Source organism: Mytilus edulis, chromosome 13 (genome assembly GCF_963676685.1).
Source record: "Mytilus edulis chromosome 13, xbMytEdul2.2, whole genome shotgun sequence".
NCBI classification, from domain to species: domain Eukaryota; kingdom Metazoa; phylum Mollusca; class Bivalvia; order Mytilida; family Mytilidae; genus Mytilus; species Mytilus edulis.
The window spans coordinates 50,708,942-50,718,464 of NC_092356.1; the positions used below are offsets into that span (position 1 = coordinate 50,708,942).

Below are 9,523 nucleotides of genomic sequence, written 5' to 3' on the forward strand. Positions count from 1 at the left end.
AATAAGTACCACTTGGATTTATATTGGCATATTTATCTCGATATTTTTTTAATTATAAGAATAATTATGTACTTGGCTATTATTAATCAAATGATCATTTGGCTTCCGTAATAAATAACATGAGAAAAATTTTATAATTAAATATGGCTCATCATAATCCAGAAACATAGTTAAAAATTTTGATGGTGAATATTTGTGACTATTTTCAGAAATTCAGAATCAAATTCAATCACATTTTCCCAATTACTAAATGCTTCTACCATAAAATAGTGGAGGAGGCTTTTTCACCTAGGCAAACTGGTTTCAATTCAGATAGCATCACATTTAAGCAGTATATATTAATAATAAAATACCCTAGGTTTAATAATGTACCCCCTCAACTTTTCCAAGAGTAAAATATACATGAATTTTGATCTTGGCATAGTGTACCTGAAATTTACTTCACAAATTTAGAGCGAAATTGCATCACTTAGTTGAAATACCATATCGTATCGAAACCCTCATTTCATACAAGTTACCTCCCCTTCTAATTTAGTGAATTTTTATTTCACTACTCAGTGGCGAATCCAGAACTTTTCATGAGGGGGCCCGCTCCAGTCATGCTACAGTGATTCCTTATATAATCTTCCCACAAAAGGGGGGGGGCAAGACTCCCTGGATTCACCTGTGCTACTGTTGTCATTCAAGATATCAGTGTTTTCATGTAAACCCGAGTCATTATTTGTTATTTTACCTTATATTTTCTGTAAAAAAAGATACATTATTAAATTTTGGAACAGTTCAATTGTAAAAATTCATAGAAGCATATCTTTATTTACTCTAAAAAATAAAGAAAAAAGAAATTTTGTTATTTATAATCTTTTATTTAACACATTTAATCATGTGGTTATGCATGAAAAAGGTTTGAACATTTCTTTTTTTATTCGTTGATTAAAGTAAATTAACATTTCCAATTTTTTGTTCTATTCAAGAAGTTATCTACTTATTATATAAAGTAAAACATTTTGAAGAAAGAGATGAAAAAACACATAAAAAATTCATGTTGCATTTTGACAATTTTTTATATGAAAAAAAACCCCATTTGACTTAAACAATTAGTAAATAAGTTAACATATCAAATACTTGCTACCATTCTGTGGTGCCTGAGATCACCCTTTTTTTGTTTTGGTTGGTGCTTGGTGTCTGAGATCATTCTTGGTCTTTGGTAAGGTTGGTGTGTTGTGCCTGAAATCATCCCTGGTCTTCGGAAAGGTTAGTGCTTGGTGCCTGAGATCATCCCTGGCTCTTTAGTTTGGTTGGTGCATGGTGCCTGAAAACCTCTTAGGTCTTTGGTTGGGTTGGTGCTCTTTGCCCTACTTCATGCCTGTTCTTTGTTTTGGTTGGTGCTTGGTGCCTGAGAACCTCTCAGGTCTTTGGTTGGATTGGTGCTTGGAGCCTGAAAACCTCTTTGGTCTTTGGTTGGGTTGTTGCTGTACAATATTTTGTTATCACTGTAGACAATTTTCTGTCATTTCTTTTGGTTATGTGTTATCTTGTCTTTTTTCACCACATGGTTTAATATTGGCCCTTTGGTATATTCCTTTTTTGTGTATCTCTTGTTTATCAATGTACCCGACTGTTTGAATTTTTAGGATAATTGTAGAAATACTATTAGCGATATGCTATTCCTAGATGTTTCAGGACATGAATAACTTCTTGATTACACGGTGTGCTGCTTCATTTAAAAAAGGTGAAAGTAAGATGTCTCATGTGTTAAATTTTGTGAGGTGGGATACTTCTTGTGTTCCAGGGTGTTCTATCTCAAATAACACCTGTTAATACTTTGATTGGTTTTGTTCTGTGGGTTTTATCTCATTGACAAAAATACACAAAAAGACAGAAATAATAAATACCGTATACCTATACATCTTTGTAAGAACTCTGAAATGGATATAAATAATAAAGATTAGTAATTTGTCACTTTTATACAAAGAAATGGACATACAGAAATCTATATGCCACTTTTCTTCATCTGTTACAACCAAGCCATTCTCTAGGTCTATGACTGAGGTTGCATCTAAAACAAAAACAAATTTGTAAATTATTAGTGTTGGAGAACGTTGGTGTCACTTCCATCAAATGGGTCCATGACTGAAACATCCTCTCGGCTGCATCTGTAAAAAAAAATCTGTAGTGTTTTGGAGAACGTTGGTGTCACTTTCATCAAACGGGCCCTTTAACAAGCTCATGGTAGAGTGATCTTGTTACTATTGTATAGTGCTGCGGAAACTATGCGCTACCCTCCCTGGTCTAGTACAACGGAGTCTATTCAAGGTCTATGACTGTAACATCCCCCTGCTGCAATCTGCAAAAATCAAAATTTTAGAATTAAACATCTGTTGGTGAACTCTGAAATGAAATATAAATAAATATACAAAATTACACATATATAAGAATAAAATCAATTAAACTTTATTTTCTTTTTTTTGAGGTAAATTTCAAAAATTAAATATATATTTTTTTCAAATTAACTTTTATTACTTTATTTTTAGTGTAGCTCTTGTTGATCATTATACCGGACTGTTTACTATTAGAGATATTCTATTTCTAGATGTTCAAGGACATGCATACATTCTTGATTACACTGAGTTCTGCTTCAATGAAAAAAAGGTGAAAATAAGATGTCGTGTTAAATTTTGTGAGGTAGGATATTTTTTGTGTTCCAGGGTGTTCTGTCTCAAATTACACCAGTTTTAAAATACTTCTGATTGATTTGTTCTGTATGTTTTCTCTCATTGACAAAAACACACAAAAAGACAAAAATAATAAATATTGTATACCTATACTGAATCTTTGTAAGAACTCTGAAATGGATATAAATAATAAAGATTAGTAATTTGTCACTTTTATACAAAGAAATGGACATACAGAAATCTATATGCCACTTTTCTTCATCTGTTACAACCAAGCCATTCTCTAGGTCTATGACTGAGGTTGCATCTAAAACAAAAACAAATTTGTAAATTATTAGTGTTGGAGAACGTTGGTGTCACTTCCATCAAATGGGTCCATGACTGAAACATCCTCTCGGCTGCATCTGTAAAAAAAAAATCTGTAGTGTTTTGGAGAACGTTGGTGTCACTTTCATCAAACGGGCCCTTTAACAAGCTCATGGTAGAGTGATCTTGTTACTATTGTATAGTGCTGCGGAAACTATGCGCTACCCTCCCTGGTCTAGTACAACGGAGTCTATTCAAGGTCTATGACTGTAACATCCCCCTGCTGCAATCTGCAAAAATCAAAATTTTAGAATTAAACATCTGTTGGTGAACTCTGAAATGAAACATAAATAAATATACAAAATTACATACGGCCATATAAGAATAAATTCAATTAAACTTTATTTTATTTTCTTTAAGGTAAAATTCAAAATTAAATTTTTTTATTTTTAATTAACTTTTTTAACTTTATTTTTCCATGAAATTTAGCATTGTAACTGCTGTAAAAATACCCAAACTATTGCCATTTGGCTTAGTCTGTTTCTTATGTTACCTTTTCTGACATGGGACACAGACTTCTTTTTAAATGAGTTTTACTGTGTGAATTGCTGTGTGTTTGTTTTTTCTACATTGGCTCCTAGAGGTATAGGTGTGGGTTGAGATCTCTCAAACCTGTTTTAAACCCACTGTATTTATGCACCTGTCTCTAGTTAGAAGCCTCTGGCCTTTGTTAGTCTTGTATGTTTTTTTAATTTTAGTTCATTTATATGTTTTTGAGTTTAGTATGACATCCACTTTTACCGTACTAGTACACATTTTTGTGTAGGGCCTGCTGAAGCCTGCCTCCTGATGCTTAATTTTCTGGTTGAGTTGAAGAGCCATTAGTGGCCTTCGGCTGTTTTCTGCTCTTTGGTTGGGTTCACTCACTCAGTTGTCTCTGACATTATTTTCAATTTTGTATAAGATTCGTATTTTTTGTTGGAAAAACCAGTCACCAAACCTGTTGTGTGGGGTGGCTCCCTTGTTTCATTTTTTTATTTTGACATTCTGTTCTTTTTATTATCTGACCAAGCTGAGCAACCTTCTACTACAATGGTACCTATTAAATGTTGCATGCATACAGACCAAAATGAGGTTAAATTATAGTCAGTGCTCCATGTTGAAGGACGTTCATTGACCTATAATGGTTTACTTTTATAAATTGTTATTTGGATGGAGAGTTGTCTCATTGGCATTCACACCACATCTTCCTATATCTACTTGCTAATTGCAGGTCATTTCTTCATTATTCCACTTTAATTTATGTTTATCAAAAATGAAGTGCTGTTATTTATTGTCTTTTTTTTTTATAGCAAATGCCTCTTAATGTATTTTTTCAAACTTTTAAAAAGTGAAAGGAAGCTGACACAAATACACAAGATAATTAAGTAATTTTTTTTTTAACAATTTCAAGCTCCTATGTGTATAACATATCAAACTTTAAGCTTAGCTTTACAAATTTGATGAATTCTTTAATGTTTTTTGAGTGAAAGTGACAAGCTCCATGTGAAAAAAAAGCATATTCTAGTATTGCACAAACCATAAGCCTTGCTATCATCAGTAAATTTGGTGAAAATATTAAAATCAAATCTTCTTATCATGTAGAAAAAGTTATGCTGCACTTTGTTCAAACTCATTTATACTCTTCAGAAACTAAAAAAAAATCAGTCAAAGTCAATCAAATGTTTAGCATTGACAATGCATTGAACATTTCAATGGAACTAACATACATAAGGTCTTTATGACTCAAGAGGTCAAAGCCCATGAAACAACCAACAATGACAAAATGCTTTCCATGTCCTTAACTAAGGCCATTCAACTTCAATAAACATTTGGTTTGTCTAGTCAAAGTCAAAGTGCAGTGCTAGTGAAATAGTCTCAACAGAGTAGAAATGAGTAGAACAAATTAATATTAAATGTTTTTGAAGATATTTGAACATTTATAAAATGATATTTATTTCAAGATGTAGGACACACATTGGACATTTTAGTGTGCTGATTTGGGTCTCCATGCTGTGGTATTTTGTTAGAAGAATGGCATCCTACATCTTTAGCCTTGGAATTATTTTGGAAAATGAAAAAAATAAATCTTTTGTTGATGTAAGCATGGCAAAAGGCAATTTAATGTAAACAATTTCTGTATTTCTTTTATCTTAGTTATCAATTATTGATATGAGGGGGATAGGACCTTTATCGGGACTCCTGGATTGGGTGTTTTTAAGCTCAGGATTTCGGGATTGACCCTTTCAAGATCCTGGAATTCTTTTTTCGAATTTTGGGATGTCGAGATTTAAAATTATTTAAATTCAGGACCTCAGGATTTCGAGTTTTTAAGCCCAGGATTTCAGAATAAATTTTCAGAATTATGATCCATGTGGTCACAGTTATCTCCCATTGATTAAAGGTAAGCTTCATCAAAACAACTCCATTCACTTGTTAAATTTTGAAAAATGACCAGAGCAACTGAATTAATTTTAAAGACCATTGAGGTAGTGGCCATTTTCCTCAATAATAAGAGTGACATTTTTCTCTTGCGGGGGAGTCAAGATTTCCAAATATTTTGTTGTTTGTTAATTGCATCTGGCCTTTTTTTTTTAAAAGAACAAATTAGCTTATTCAAAATTGGAAACCCTTCAATTTGAAAAATCTTCTGTATGAAATTTTGTATTTTGGTTAGGCATTGCACAAAAAGGGTGGGCTTAATATAAAAAAGTTTCACTCTGCAACATGCTCATGTGCTTAGGTCAGATATTGGTGTGTATGTAAGTTATTTGTTAGTCTGTTCATTTTATTCACAAATCTTTTAGACTTTGGCTGATTTACAAGTTCATGTATTGTATAAACATCAGTCTATAGTTGAAGACCTGTAGATGTCTTTGGTTATTTATTTTCATTGGGTAGCTGCTTTGTTGATTTATACCCTACATCCCCCTTTTTTCATAATGATGCACAATATCTTACCAACAAAAAGAATACTCACCAAGTTTGATTAAAGATGAGGTTCTTACCATAATATTTGGTAACCCCAGATATACTTAACAGCTGTCTTACTGTTCACATTGCTTACTCTTCAAGGTCATCAATCTCTCTTCTGCTCTCTGCTCAGTTGTTGGTTCCTCTAAAACATCATTTCTTTTTAATTAACATGAAAGAATGGAACTTAAAACTCTATATTATTTATCATTCTTTATAAATCTTGTTTGGTTGGTCGGGTCACTGGACACATTTTTAAAACTAGATACCCCAATGATGATTGTGGTCAAGTTTGGTTTAATTTGGCCCAGTATTTTCAGAGGAGAAGATTTTTTGTAAGAGTTAACGATGACAGACTACAGATGACAACTGACGGACGCCAAGTGATGAGAAAAGCTCACTTGGACCTTCAGGCCAGGTGAGCTAAAAAAGAGAACTTAACTTATATTACCTTATTATAACTTATAATGATAAATTTCATTGATAAAATGTATGTCAGTTTAAATGACTTGTATATCAATAGCAACAAAAAGTATATTTTCATACATTTAATTTTTTTTTTAAACTTATTCAAACTTTTGAGTGAAAATGATAAATTTTGTGCAAATTGATTATGTATGAGATGAAGAACAGCAATAAAAGCACTGTTCCTTTCTTTTGTTCGTTTATTTATGCTGTCTATGTACTGATTTTATGTTCTGGATGGATATTCCTGTGTGCATATTCTTTGTTTACCAGCTATTAGACTGTAGCACTAGGTCTTTCAAAGATGAATACCGCTGTATACTTTAATGCCCAAATCATAATAGTAGTCAAATCTGAGAAAAGTTTATCAAAAAGAATTTTTGGAGAAATTCATCATCAAAAAACTAATCCAGAAGCTTTCGGTCTCAAACATTTATGAAATTTGTTTTTTAGGTATATTTAGTTTAGATCACACAGAAACTTACAATCTAATTGTTAATATACATATTATAGTTAAGTACAATATATTATCAGATAAACCTGCTAGTAATCCGTATGGTAAAAAAAAAATTGATTAAGTTTTGTAATAAACTATTTGACTATACCTGTATTCACTTGGTCTACTGTATCAAGGAAAAATCAACATGTTTGTGAAATGAAGTTGATCTACTGTTTTGCTTTCCTAGATGCATCTGAATACCAATTTAGATTTTAGATAACTAAGTTTGTAGTGTCAAAGTACTGAAAAGAAACATTTAATATTAAAATTATTCAAGAAAATATGTTGCAAACAAAAAAGTATGTGTGTTTACTGTACCCATGTACCTTCCCTAAAGTTTTGTTCAGAAATTTTTGGATTTAGCAATGTTGCTCCCATAGACTCAATATTTTTGAGTCTATTGACCCTACAATACAAGGTTTTCAACATAGACGTTTTCAGTAAGTTTTGCCAACCAGTTCAAAAACTTTACCCAAATTTGATAGGTTAAACTGTTAATTGTTCCCTAGACAGATACATGAATGTGAGCTCTATTCTTCTTGTTATATTTGCCACTGGACAGTATGCAACCAACAATCAATCATGAATCTTAAATGGTTAAAGTAAATAGTAGCTCTATGCTGTAACTCGAGCAAAGCTTGTATATATAGACATGCACAGACATTAAGAAGATGTTTTACATCTCTAGTAGTAAATCAAACAAAACAGATCACAGAAATTTATGATAAATAAATGATACCTTAAATCTTCTATAACTTTGAACTCATTTGATGTCCCCAAAAATTTTAAGGAAAAACACAGGGGCATGTCCAAGTAAATATCAATTTAGACTAAAATGAAGCCCAATTCAAACCTGTTGATCACATGATAATTTATACACTCAAAACTTCTCACTTCACACTTGAGTAACCAGCCGTGTAGCCAAATATTTTCACCTGACAAAAGTATTGCAAAAAAATATGTAACTGAATTTTGCTCAGATAACAAAGAATTGCCCTCAAGGGAATTCTTTTTAACTTGTTAAAGAACAGTAAAATCTGAAGCATGAGGCTCAAAGAACCTGCATTCAAATTTTTAAGTTTGACCACGAAAACTGATAAACTAAAAAGTGGACCAAGGACAGATATGAAGAATCAGGTTCTTCTACCTTTTGAAATATAGCTTAATCATATATACACTTCAACCCAGGCGCGGATTCAGAGGGGGGGGGGGGTTCCGGGGGTTAGAACCCCCCTTTTTTTTGGACGATCAATGCATTTGAATGGGGACATGTAATTGGAACCCCCCCCCCCCCCCCCCCCCCCCCCCTTTGTCCTGGGTTAGGACCCCCCTTATTAAAATGGCTGGATCCGCCCCTGCTTCAACCCCAGGCTGCATCTTCATGTTAACTGTAAAAAAGATATAAGTCCATTTACATATATCAGTAAAATACGAAAAAAATAAAAATAAGAATTTTCAGAACTTTGCTATCGACAGTTGAGCAAAACATATGTGCTATCTATATTATTTATGAATATTCCTTTTCAGTTGGTGTCACTTTTACAAACATCAATATATTTGCTATTGCAAAGTTGAAACATCATGACTGCATCAACCCAGTCTAGTTTATTGTTGGTTGCTTAACGTCCAGTGGCAAATATTTCGTGCATATTCTAATTTCAGAACGATAAATGAACACGAGCCAGCTTCTAAAATTTCTTCAGATGGTCGTCTTCTGTTTTCATATCCAAAATTTTTGAGAAAAGATTTTAAAAGCTGTGTTCTGAATGATCCATATAATGAAAATAATCTGGAAGCATATCAAGGGGTGAATATTTACCTTGGGTTTTTGTGGCTTCACGGGAAGTTTCAAAGTTTACATCGTAAATCTTTTGCTTCTGTAAATTGTGTCCATCTTGTTCGTGAAGACATGGCGAGAAGTTTTCCAATGGCCAAAAATGAAGGGTCTTAAAACTTTAAACCAATGAGAACTAACAAAACAAGACACACCCTCGGTATTAAAACTACTCATAAAATTTGTTTGGCCACAGCCTTGTTGAACAATAAACTTAAGATCTCAAATCGAGCATAAAAAGGTCTGATAATACATTTGATATGAAAAATGACATGTAAAGATCTTTTTAATATAGTCTTCAGCAATGGAAAACTAACGGAGTTTCCCTTTAATCATGGATACTGGTTTTCAGGTAGATGCTTAATATTTAAAGTGAAGAGTCCCCTATCACACTGAAAAAAACCCAAAGAGAACAGCAAAAATAGACAAGACACGCGGTTCCGTGGAATTTCAGTCTAACAAACGGAGGAAAGGATTGTTTCTACCTGAAACCTATAAAAGTAGGAAAATTAAAAAGTAAAACCCTAATTGGCAACAGCACAAGATTACTATCAAGCGAATTAAATGTAAATTATAGTTTGCATTTCAATTGGAGAAAATAAGGATATATACAGAGATTCTATTAGTTCATGCCTCAGTTGAAGCAAGGATCATTGAAACTTGCCATCATCCGGATATATTCTTTAAAATGATAGATAATGATTGTTTTAAATAATTTTTTATATCAAGAAACAA

At 32.6% G+C, this 9,523-nt stretch overlaps 1 long non-coding RNA gene across 1 annotated transcript; it reads right to left on the reverse strand.

The window, feature by feature from the left end:
• Window positions 1-1,510: 1,510 nt before the first annotated feature.
• Window positions 1,511-8,877, reverse strand: LOC139501534 (uncharacterized). The gene is made up of 3 exons (XR_011658598.1): window positions 8,774-8,877; window positions 7,061-7,196; window positions 1,511-6,135 (listed from the first exon to the last, which is right to left on the reverse strand). It is a non-coding gene; the product is annotated as an uncharacterized lncRNA (long non-coding RNA).
• Window positions 8,878-9,523: the final 646 nt, after the last annotated feature.